This window comes from Phoca vitulina, unplaced genomic scaffold, assembly GCF_004348235.1.
Source record: "Phoca vitulina isolate PV1807 unplaced genomic scaffold, GSC_HSeal_1.0 scaffold14, whole genome shotgun sequence".
NCBI classification, from domain to species: Eukaryota; Metazoa; Chordata; class Mammalia; order Carnivora; family Phocidae; genus Phoca; species Phoca vitulina.
In genome coordinates this window covers 17935224-17947673 of record NW_022589717.1, presented here as the reverse complement: position 1 = coordinate 17947673, position 12450 = coordinate 17935224, and positions in this window count along the sequence as shown.

Sequence of the window (12450 nt, the reverse complement as noted above, 5' to 3'; positions counted from 1 at the left end):
AGCCATTCTGACCCATTCCTGACTGCTCTAAAACATCCACCTTGTCCACTCTGCTCCAGGCACACTGATGTCTTTGCTATTGCTTGAACATGTGATCAAAGTCTTGCCACAGGGCCTTTGCACTTGTTTTTCCCTCTGCATAGAACACACTTCTCTCAGATATTAGCATGGCTGATTTTCATTCTGGTCTCTGTTCAAATGCTCCTTTATTAATAATGCCTTTCTTAAGGACTGTATCATAAACAACAGTCCCCACTCTGTGTCCCCTTATCATCTTTCTTCACAGCACTTATTATCCCCTGTGATATTATCATTGTCTTTATTTGCTTATTATTTCTATTCTTCTCTCCCCTACCCAATGCGATTCCAAGGAAGCAAGTATACTGCTTTATCTTCAGGGCCCAGAATAGTTCTTGAAACATACAAATGTTGAAAAGTATTTGTTTAATAAATGAAATATATATTGAGCCCTTACTTACATAAAGCACTATGCTAAAGGATGAAGGAAATACAAAGTAAACAGATATGACAAAATTCTGTTCTAAAAGAATTTATACTCTAATCATAAATGTCTAAAAAGAGGGATGGGTTAGATACATTTTTCAATCATACAAGGGAGTGAAAACAGCAGGTGACTCCAGTCATCATATTTATTTATGTAGTTTTAGGATCCAGCCCCAGAGAATGACCAAGATCTAGAGGGGCCCCAGCCAGGCAGGGACAGGGCAGGTTGGGTAAGGCGTTATCCTAAATCCCCATCCCAGGAGTATGGTGGAAGGTAGAGAGTACTTGTAGCCCAGAAGAGATGAAATATCACAAATGTCTTCTCCCACACTTTTTTTCAGCTCCCCTGGACTGCTATACTCATGGTCAGTGACAATGCTACAGGGTACAAAATGCATTGCTTGATTTCTTCTTTTTTTAATGAGTTGAATTTTCACTAGAGACGACAAGCTTAAATTCTCAAAAATCACGGTATTTTACTCCTGTAACATTCAGAACATATAATTTACAGGGCAGAGAATTTCTTTCAGGAAATGTGAAAGTTAGACATTTGGAGTTTAAGAAAATGTACTAGAAAGAAATGATTTCTCCTACTTTCCTGAGCCGAGGGTTTTCTTTTTCTTTTCATTATGGCCATGTTAATAGAAAAGTCTATAGTTAGTGAACGTCTATATAATAGCAACTCTAAGTGTTCATTTCCAGGTCAGCAGCTCCCAAATTATGAAAAATTATGATTTACATTAGTAAAAGTTTTGGTTGGTACTTAAAGAACTGGTTGAAATTTAAAGAACTAAATCTTTTAGCTGATTAAAATTAAGAGCACATATGACAAAATCTATAAGCAACAGATCGGGATTCCAAAACAACTTAGAAACCAGGAGAATCCAATCCACTGAAGAGGATCAAAGCCAAGAATCTCTGAAATAGTCACTGCCAATTATTAAAGGCATATCTGGAACAAACAATTGATCTAAGGGGAAAAGCACATTTAGTTGAGTTGCCTACTGGCCCCAGTCAAGTTACTTATCTAGAAATGAGTTCATTAAAAACATATGCTGTGCTTTTTTTTTTTAAGAGAGGGCACCAGGAGGGGCAGCACGAGAGGGAGAGAGAGAATCTTAAGCAGGCTCCAGCGTGGAGCCTGATGCAGGGCTCGATCTCACAACCCTGAGATCATGACCTGAGCCGAAATCAAGAGTTGGACACTTAACGGACTGAGCCACCCAGGTAGCCCAAACTTCTTAAACTTTGAGTATGAAAACCCCAATTACCACTAAACCATGAATGTCAATTCATTCATCTAAGTAAGCACTTTTATATGGTTTGAATTATCCTTTTCTGGATATTCTACAATTTTTTTTCTCTCTTTTGAATGCAAAATATTTAAGCTTGTCCTCCACATAGTTAGATATAACAAACTCTTTGGTTTGTTTTAACATGGCAACCTATTAATGATCATTTTTTATCTGGTTTTCCATTTATTCAAGATCATGGACTTTAAATAAGACAAACTGCATTTAGAGCTAGTAAGTGGATCCACATATAATGTCTGTTTAATTTACCTTATGAAACCTAAACTAGTAAACTGTAAAAATGAGAAAACTATTGATAATATATACACAAGTGATGTTCATCTCAATATAAGCTGGAGTCCATTTAACTAGAAAAAAATATTATTTGAAATAGTGAATAGAGTTCCCAGTTTCCGAGAAATAGGTAAAAAACAAGGGCAGACTACAGAATAGAATCACATCCAAAATAAAACTATGGACAGGCTTGTCAATACTGGAAACTATCCTAGTCCTTTGTACCAGAGTAACAGCTTCTGCCCAGTAGGTTACAAAAGCCGTATATATGGAAATCATCACACCATAAAAAAGATATGGACAAAACTAGAGCTTGTGTGAATCAGGCTTTGATCGGTAGCTGGGTCTTCCAAAAGAAATACAGGGAATTGCAAAATAAATTAAAGTTGCTGTAAGAAAATGAAGTCTGTATAATGAATATATGGATAGTTGGTGGTTTTTAGATAAATGTACATAATAAATCAAACAATTTGCTAATAAACCCACAAGTAAAGGCAGTAATCCAAACAGACAGCTATTTAATAACTCAATGAATAAAAATACAAAATCTTGAAACAAGATCTGATGGATAAATCACCAAAAGTGTAAGGATGATAAATGCTGCTGAAATGCAAAATGTTCCATAACACGTGGGCATTTTTTCACATCCTATCAGAAGATTTCATTATGTTTCCCCAAATGTAATCTCAAGAACACCAGGCATCTATCAACGAGGGGATGGTTTGTTGGACGGCTCCGGTGCTGAAAAGTCTGAGGCTCCAGAAACAGTCACAAGTCCTTTTTGTTAAACTTCAGAAGTGCTGCTGAAATCCATATGCCTATTGTATTATATTGCTTTATTTTCTATGTCCGGCAGGAATTTCTAACCCCCAATGGCATTTCTTGGTTAATAATGACTAGATTTCTGTTCTTCTTCCACTGATTCTCTTACTTGTCTCTGTACAAGTTGATGTTGCCACGCTTGAAAGCTGTGGAGCGGTAAGGCGCCAAATCTGTGGACTCCTCCCTGAGCTGAGCTGGCTGGGGGGTCCCTAATGTGGCCAACGCCCCCAGCGCAGGAGCTCTGGTGCAGGGGATGGCTCACTTACCTGCCCACAGGTGATGGAGGCAGGGAGCGAGCGCCGCTGCAGGATGCCAGACCAGGCACGGGGCCAGGAAGCCTGCACCTGACCCGGGTCCGTTCCAGGCGCTGCGACCAGCCCAGGTAAGCCAAGGCTGCAGGGAGCCTCCTCCAGCTTCTTTTTTGGGCTCTTCATCTTTTTTTTTTTTTTCAATTTTTTTTTTTAAGATTTTATTTATTTATTTGACAGAGAGAGACACAGTGAGAGAGGGAACACAAGCAAGAGGGAGTGGGAGAGGGAGAAGCAGCCTCCTCACTGAGCAGGGAACCCGATGTGGGGCTCGATCCCAGGACCCTGGGATCATGACCTGAGCCGAAGGCAGATGCTTAATGACTGAGCCACCCAGGCGCTCCTCTTGGGCTCTTCATCTTGATCCATCTCTCCATGAGCTGGCCTACTTGTTCAAGTAACTTTTACCAGAGAATCTGGATATTTCTGAGCTTTGCATATCTTATAATTGAATCACTATTCTCTTTTTCATGTTTATCATATCTCTAACCAGCTTTATTTTCCTGTCCAATGTTGTCTACATTCGGGAAGTTTTGTGGTTTGTTCTCTCATCGCTGATTAAATTCCATTAGTGAGTATCTTTAAGACATTGGCAAATTCACAGGAGGCAACTTCATTTCTGATGCCTGTTCCTTCCTGAAGGTCTGGCAGAAAATTTATTCTTAGTTATCCCGGGCCTTCTGCATCCTGGGGTCATGCTGGGGATCTTACAGTGTCAAGAGTGGGAGAAGACTCTTCAAGCAGCCCGTCTCTGCAGCTTTCACGCCCAGGTGCTCTGAAGCTGCTTTTCTTTCCTGGGGCTTGGAGTGGGGGAGGGCGGGTAGGGGGAGGCAGTCTGCTCTGGGTTCACTGTTCTTGGAAGCCATTCTGCCTCTAACCAAATACCCTCTCCCTTTCTGGGACTGGGTTCTTGAAGACAAAGCTGGGAAGAAAGGGTTTTCATAGCAACCTGTCCATTCCACCCTACTTTATATCTACCTTCTAGAACATTAAGCGTAAAGTCAGCTACCTACTTGAATGAGATGAAGGCAAAGGGGGAAATATAGGGAGGAAAAAACCTATAAAATAATATTTTGAAACATTAAGTAGCCCTATGGAAATTCTGTGATTCCTTCTACCAAAGCAGATTTCCATGTGGCTACTGAAATTTTTATTTCACTGCCTTTCTTTCTTACCTCCCGCAGATCCCTTTTCTTCTAGACTTGTCTGCCTCTCATCTCTTTCAATTTTCATCTCGGCATGACTTCTCTTTGCACTTTCTGCTCTTTTTTTTTTTTCCCAAAATTCACGTCTTCTTTACATCTTTTTGAATAGGCTACAATATTTGTCCTACATTTTCTTCTGGCTTCTGAAGAGAGAAGTTTTCTTTGCCATCATGTTTCCTCTTTGTTTTTCTATTTATTCCTTTTTAACCCAAAGGTGACTTCTAAGACTCAGGTTTGCCAAAATAAGCCTGCAGCTTGTCATTGGCACCTGTTACAGGTTGAATTATGTCCCTCTCCCCACCAAATTCTTATGGTAAAGATGCAACCCCCAGGACCTCAGAATGTGACTTTATTTAGGAATAGGGTTGCTGCAGATGTAATTAGTTAAATTAAGGTGAGGTCAGTAAGCAACAGAGATGAACCTGGAGGATCTGATGCTAAGTGAAATAAGCCAGACACAGAAAGGAAAAACTGTGTGACCTCACTTATATGTGAGTATCTTTAAAAAGTCAAATACACAGAAGCTGAGATTTGAACAGTGGTCACCAGAGACAAGGAGGTGGGGGAAATGGGCAGATATTGGTCAAAGGGTACAAATCTGTAGTTCTGTAGAAGGAACAAGTCTAGATATCTAATGTGTAGCATGATGTAGTCAATAATACTGTATCGAATATCGGAAATTTGCCAACAGTAGACGTCAGTTGCTCTCCCCACAGTGAAAGAGTAAAATGGGAACTACGTGAGGAGATAGACATGTAGCTAGACTGTAGCAATCATTTCACTATGTATATGTCCAGGCGAACCTTGTGTTATTGTGCTTTTTTGCTCCATGGCGCTTCGCAGATACCACATTTTTTACAAACTGAAGGTTTGTGGCAACTCTGTGTCATCAGTTTTCCAATGGTATTTGCTCAACTTTGTGTCTGCATCACACTTTGGTAATTCTTGCAATATTTCAAACTTTTTGATTATTATTGTATTTGTTACGGTGATCTGCCATCACTGATTACAACTTGCTGAAAGCTCAGATAGTGATTAACATTTTTTAGCGATAAAATATTTTAAAATTAAGGCATGTACATTAATTTTTTAGATAATACTATCACATACTTAATAGACTACAGTATAAACATAACTTTTATATGCACCAGAAAACCAAAAATTTAATTTGGCTAGCTTTATTGTGACATTTGCTTTATTGCAGTCGTCTGGGACCCAACCCGAAACATCTCTGAGGTATACTTATACATCAATTACCATGTTAATACACCTTTTTAAAAAAGATTTTATTTATTTATTAGAGAGAGAGTGCATGCACGTGAGAGAGCACAAGCAGGGTGGGGGGAGGGGCAGAGGGAGAAGGAGAAGCAGACTCCCCACTGAGCAGGGAGCCTGAAGTGGGGCTTGATCCTAGGATCCCAAGATCATGACCTGAGCCGAAGGTAGACGCTTAACCAACTGAGCCACCCAGGCACCCCATCATGTTGCACACCTTAAATAGATACAATCCTTATTAGATGAGAAAATAGATGAGGTTATTAGGGGGGCCCTAATCCAGTAGGACTAGTGTCCTTATAAAAAGCGGAAATTTGGACACCGACACACACACACAAGGACACCATGTAAAGGTGAAGGCAGAGATCAGGACGGTGTTTCCATCTTCAGAGACTGGCAGCAAAGCCCCAGAAGGGAGGGGACAGGCATGGGACAGATTCTTCCTCACAGTCCTCAAGACTTCCCCCGAAGCCACATAAATCTATCTCAAACATAAAATTAACTTTGCTAATTTCACGTTTAAAACCTCCTCATTAATTAGAAGATGATAGGATCAAAGCCTCCCCGATTTGCCCTGCCTCCTTAGGCTCAAGTCTCGTCTCCTGCTTTGCCCCACCTTGCCTTTTATGGTCCAGAAATATCAAGAAGCTTTTATGTCTCCAAGCTTACTACGCTGTTCCTTCATGTCCTGGCTGTGCTGTCTCATCTGCCGGCATGATAGTAGGGTAGGTGTTACCCTACTCACTCTTCAAGACTGGGATCCCATCTGCGCCTTCTTCAGGAAGCCTCCCAAATGGCCACGATCTGGGTCAGCTACCCTTCCTCTCTGCTCTCCAATCACCTGGGTACATCTCTAACACTGTACTTAGCATATTATATAGTAATCATGTATTAATGTGTCTGTCTGCTCCAACCTTAGCACAGTGCATGCAATGGATGCTCAATAAATGGAATCACATTCATTGCATAAACAAGCAGAATGGGAGAACAGCTCTGCCCAATGAATAGATACCTCAAATGCCAACCCCCTTCAGACCCTACCAAGAACTACTCAACAAGAGAGTTTAGCAAAGGATCTAAACGAAGAGGGAACACCTCAAAAGCGAAAGGCCCAGAAACATGGAGTAGAGCAAATGCTAAAGGAGAGCTTCTAAGTGAATGAAACTTCAAGAAAGTTATTTCATTATGGAATTCAGCTCTGCAAAGAGGCCATCCGGGAGAATGATCAAAAGGTCATTCTACAGATCATAGGAAAATAATGCAGAGGAAGCTTTATTTTCTTATCTGTGAAATTCGGACATTTTAAAATCAGTCACCTCTGTGTTCCCAAACAATCATTTTAACCACACAAGTAAAGTGTAGAAGAGAGAATGTTTATGGAAGTTTAAGCACACAAACATATTTGCACATGATCCAGAGTGCATCTACTCCAGATGTTTTCCCTCGTCTTCTTCCCTCCAGACCCAGCGCCCTGGGCACCTCAGGTGTGGGCGACGCTGGGGAGGTTCTCCATCGCCCACCCCCCTGGCATTTCACGCACCAGACTCAAACAACAAAGTGAAAATAGTTCAAGGGTGTCATTTCTTTATTTTGCCCTGCTCCATCATGCCGTGGATGACATAAAATCCGTCTTTTCTTTGGTGTCAGGGCTGTGTCTTTCCCAGACATCTCGCCACACAGGAGCTGCAGTGGGCCTATCCACAGTCAGGCCAAGAAGGCCTCTTGGCATGTCTCTGACTTCCGTGCAGTGCTGGAAACACGCAAACCCAAGCAACAACCAGAGACCTCACAAAGAACGCTTCCAAGGTAACCTCAGTTAGTCTTTGCTCCTTCCCCCGGTGTCCCTGTCACATTCACACTAGGGCTGCAATCCGTGACCTTTCGCCAAGTCCTCTCTGCCAGGCAGAATGCACCACTCTGAAATTTCCATTTGTCTGGAAGATTGGGAGGAGGGATGGGGGAGGGAGAGGGTCCTGGAACAGGGCGGTGACCTCTAACCCAGCAACCGGGGCCTCATCTGAAGAAAGCCCAGGAGCCCCAACACACCGAGAGCCTCAAGGCTGACTCAGCTGGCTTGACCCCATTTCACCTTCCTGCCGCCTCTGGCTGTCCTCAGTCAAGAGATCTGTGTCCCAGTCCTGCTTCTCCTTCGTAAGAGCTGCATCCCAGGGTGGCTCACAGAATCAGGAACTCAAGATCTCAGAGTGTGAAGGGACTTTTCACATCTTTCAGTAAAACCTTTAGTTTGATGCTTTGGTTCCTACAACAACCTGCAAAATGCTCATGCAAATTTTTTAATAAAATGTAATTGTAGTGAACATTTATTATGCCTTTTCTAGGTGCCACTAGTAGTTATTGTGCTAAGATCTTACTAGTATTACTTAATTATATCCTCATAATATCACTATAAGTGTAATTATGATTACCATCCCCATTTTACACACAGGAAAACAAGTGTAAAGAGATTAAATAAATTGCCTGAGGTCACATAGATAGCAAATGGCAGATTCAAATCCAGGTCCTTTTGACAATAAGTTTGATGCTCTGAATTGATCTTATGCCAAACTACTTAAAACCCAATACCTGGAGTGATGAGAACTCTTACCCAAAATAGCAGCACCTTCTACCTCTGATCACATCGACTTGTATTTTTTACACTTACCTAAAATCTGTTCATCTGCACTTTCCATGCCTCAGCGTTAATGCTTTCCCTTAATTGTGTATAGAACAAATCCCACCTGCCCACTGTATATGCCTTCAAGTATCTGAGGACAGGAGTGTCCTGTTCTCGAGGTCACCTCTTCCTCTTCATTCTCTGGTCCCTCCACTGGGCCTCAATTTCTGTAAATCACATTTTTCTAAATCTCGTATATCACCTTCCCTACCTCTTCGACCAGCTTCCGCTGAAGACGAAATAAAGTGATTTTAGGGGCCCCTGGGTGGTGCCTGGGTGGCAGCCGGTTAAGCATCTGCCTTCGGCTCAGGTCATGATCTCGGGGTCCTGGGATCAAGCCCCTTGTCCGGCTCCCTGCTCAGTGGGGACTCTGCTTCTCCCTCTGCCCCTCCCCCCCTCATGCTCTCTCTCTCACTCTCTCTCTCAAATAAATAAAATCTTTAAAAAAAAAAGAAAGAAAGTGATTTTTAAAAGTAGAAGTGTTGCAATGTTTATTCTTTTCTTTGTAAATCCCCTTGTAATGTATACAAACCAAGTAAAGAATATATACTTCATGTGACTTTTTGGAAACTTTTTCTATGACTTATTAAGAAAATATCTGAGTATACCTAGCCATTCTACTCCTTCAAAGCATAGGAAAGTATCGTGTCATAAATATGTTGGGAAGGCGGTTTGGGTATCATATAGTGACAGAGGGTTTGGGGGTGAGACAGGCCCTAAGTGTACCATTCAGTGGTTACAGGATCGAAGTTTCTCAACTGCTCTGAGCCTCTGAGTTTCCTCACCCGTGAAGTGGGATAATAGCAGTACTTTTTTTCAAAGGGCTATCATGCGAGGACTTAAGTGTGTTAAATTTTGTGAAGTGCTTAGAACAGCGTCTAGCACTTGTTACATGCTCCATAAGTATTTGGTAAGTGCATGAAGTGGGTCCATCTTTCATAGGCTTATGACAGTTATGTACACCTGGGGCTAAACACAAAGCGTGATCCATTAAGAATAACCTAATGACTCAGGAAGATTCATTGTAAAAGTGAAGAATTTGAGTTCAGAGAGGTACTTTGTCCATGCTCACTCAGCTAGTAAGTATCCTGGATAGAATTTGAACGTGGGCCTCTTTCTCTTGCTTACGGTGCTATGCCACCTTGGAATGAAAACGGAGTATTTTCTCCCTTAACACACAGCTTGATAGTCTCTGTCTTTGGGCTGGGCTGGACCAAGAAAACCCCTTCCGGTCCTCTCCCTACTTTCCCAATTCCTAAGGGCAGTCTCTTTCCATTTAGATATCAAGGCATACGGGTATGTATGCGTGCATCATTAATATGCACAAGTCTTCAGACAAACCCAGATATGCACATCTGGATCCCAACTGATGTAGGTACTCCCAGTAATTTGCTATTATAAATATCAAGCTGTAATAAGCATCATCCTATATATGGCTTTTTCACCTTTTGGCTAATTATTTTAGGGCAGATATCCAGAAGTAGAATTATTAGATCAAAGGATATGGACGTTATCTTTGCTCAGTGCATACTGCCAAACTGTTTTCCAAAAAAATTATGCGAATTTATAATGCCATCATTAATATAGTATTGATATTATAATTATTATATTTTTCACATTCACAATTTGTAATTAAAATAGTCATTTATGTATATTTATAAATTAAGTTTATGATATTAAAATGTATATATAAATGTTATTATAATTATAATTTTGGTAGAGACAAGGTGTTAATTAGGTAAAAAAGGTACATTACTTTATTAATGATATGAAATATATCCCCTCTATTTTTATAATTTGTATTTCTTCTTTTATAAATTGTCTCTTCTGTCATTTGCACAGTTATCTATACAACTACAACACGGTATTTCCTACTGGTGGTTAGTGAGAGAATTATGGGAAAGTGTAGAACATTTCAAATGCACAACATTATCCTTTTTTATTTAATATGGAGACATTTTGTTCAGTGATTCCTGACTGACCACCGTTTGAGCAAGTACAGTTGTAAATGTTGCTCTGCATTTTCAAAGAGGAAACAGGAATTTAGTGCATTAGGAACTTGCTGCCACTCCTTAGCTACGTCCTAGAAGATCTGTTACCCTTGCTCACATTGACCTATTCTTCACCTCTTCTTCTTTGTGCCAGAAGAGCAGTGTGACCCTTTGGGGACGCCACCCTCCACCCTACTGTTCTCTCCAACCTGAGACAAACTTTCTCCTACTTCCCCGGGCCTCTCAGAAATGGTGAGGTAGCCTGCTCCTTAGAATCCAGAATCATTTTCAGTCTTGAGCTCCTGTGGCCCTCTCATGAGGGTCTCCTCATGTGAAGCCTTTGACTTCTGCTTCTTCTTTGACCCTTAGTATTGGCATTGTGTCTGGCACATCTCGGGTGCTCAGTCACCATTGAACTGAACCGATACTGTCTCCTGCAGAGGTCTTGAGCTGACCATGCTTATTAATATCCCAGAGGCTCAGGCTGTCCTTCTTCCTTATGGTCTCAAATAAGTCAGCCTCTTTATCCCACCACAGGTCCCCTCTTTCTACCTGTTCTCACCTTTCCTGTTCTAATGGGTCTTTTCCTCATATTTTCTTCCCTTCTAATGGCTTTCGTTTCACCCACTCCTCTGGTTTACCATATCCTGCCTTTGAAACGTGCAAACAGGTGCCTCATGGAAGCAAAGCAACTTTCAGTTTACCCTGCTTCTCCTTCAAAAATGTACCATATAGTATGAATCCAAAATTTGTAGTCCAAATCTAAAAATTCTCTACCCACCCACCACCTCCAACCCTTCATCAGGAAGGTAATGCTGGAGGAAAGGGTGAAGAGCCACCCCCAACTTCTCAAAAAAGTAAAGACGCTGTTCCCACTTAAAATAGCCACCATTCCATTATATCTCACAATTTCATGGGTGAAATATTTGGGTAGTGCTCAGCTGAATGATTCTTCTGTCCTACTGACATGGACAGAGATGACTCGGTGGTATCTAGTGGGCGGGTGAGTTTATCTGCAGAATCCAAGATAGCTGCATTCTCATGTCTGGCACCTTGGTGGGGAGGGCTGGAAGTGTCTACATGGGGCCTCTCCAGTGTGAGAGCCTTGGAGGAGTTGTATTTCTTACGTGGTGGCCCAGGGCTCCAAGTGTTCCAAGTGACTAAGAAGCTGAAAGGACTTTTATGATCTAGCCTCAGAAACTACAGAGCATCAGTTCTGTCTTATTCTGTTGGTCAAAGCATTCACAAGCCTGCCCAGATGCAAGGCGAAGAGACATGGACCCTCACCTTTTAATGGGAGGAATTTGTGATTAGGCTTTAAAACCATTATAGATGGAACACTGTGAACGATTCAGGTTAGGATTAGGTTGTGGGTTGGGGACTAACCAGTTATAGCAGCTGTTCTCTAGAGTTAGTCAGGAAAAATGCCCCCGCCCCCTTTACAGCTACTCACACTACACCCAACATTCTCAATCTCTGCTTAGCCATCAGCCTCAACCTACTGACTCCACCACAGTGCACTCCCTAAGATGACCAATAGTCTTAGAGCCAAACCCTACAGGCTTTTTTTCATTTTTGTCCTCTTTTGACATTTCTTCTAAACGTGATGCTAGTCAAGACCCCACCCTTCCTTATATTATATTCTCAAATACCATGGTTCCATGACTGGGTACACTATAATTTTACCTTTGACAAGGCCATTCTTCCCAGACCATAACTCTGGGTACCCCTACATCTTGGCCCATGACCCTTTTCCTAGTCCTATTGTTCTCAGTCCCGTTTAAAGTGTACCCTCTTAAAAAAATAAATAAAAATAAAGTGTACCCTCTTTCATCACATCCATATTGCTGACTCCCAAATACCTCCCAGCTCTGATTTCTTGCTCTTTTAGCATGTTATATGTAGTTTCCTATGGTAGCTTTTTACCTATGATAAACATCCTTCTCTTCAAATAATTCCAAGACTCTAAAAGCTGATTTCAACTTTGTGCCCCTAAAATCACCTCTCCTTACCATCTCACGACAATCAGCTGTCACCGAGCCTATTACCCAAGTTCTTAAACTCAGTTATCTCTGAAAAATCTTT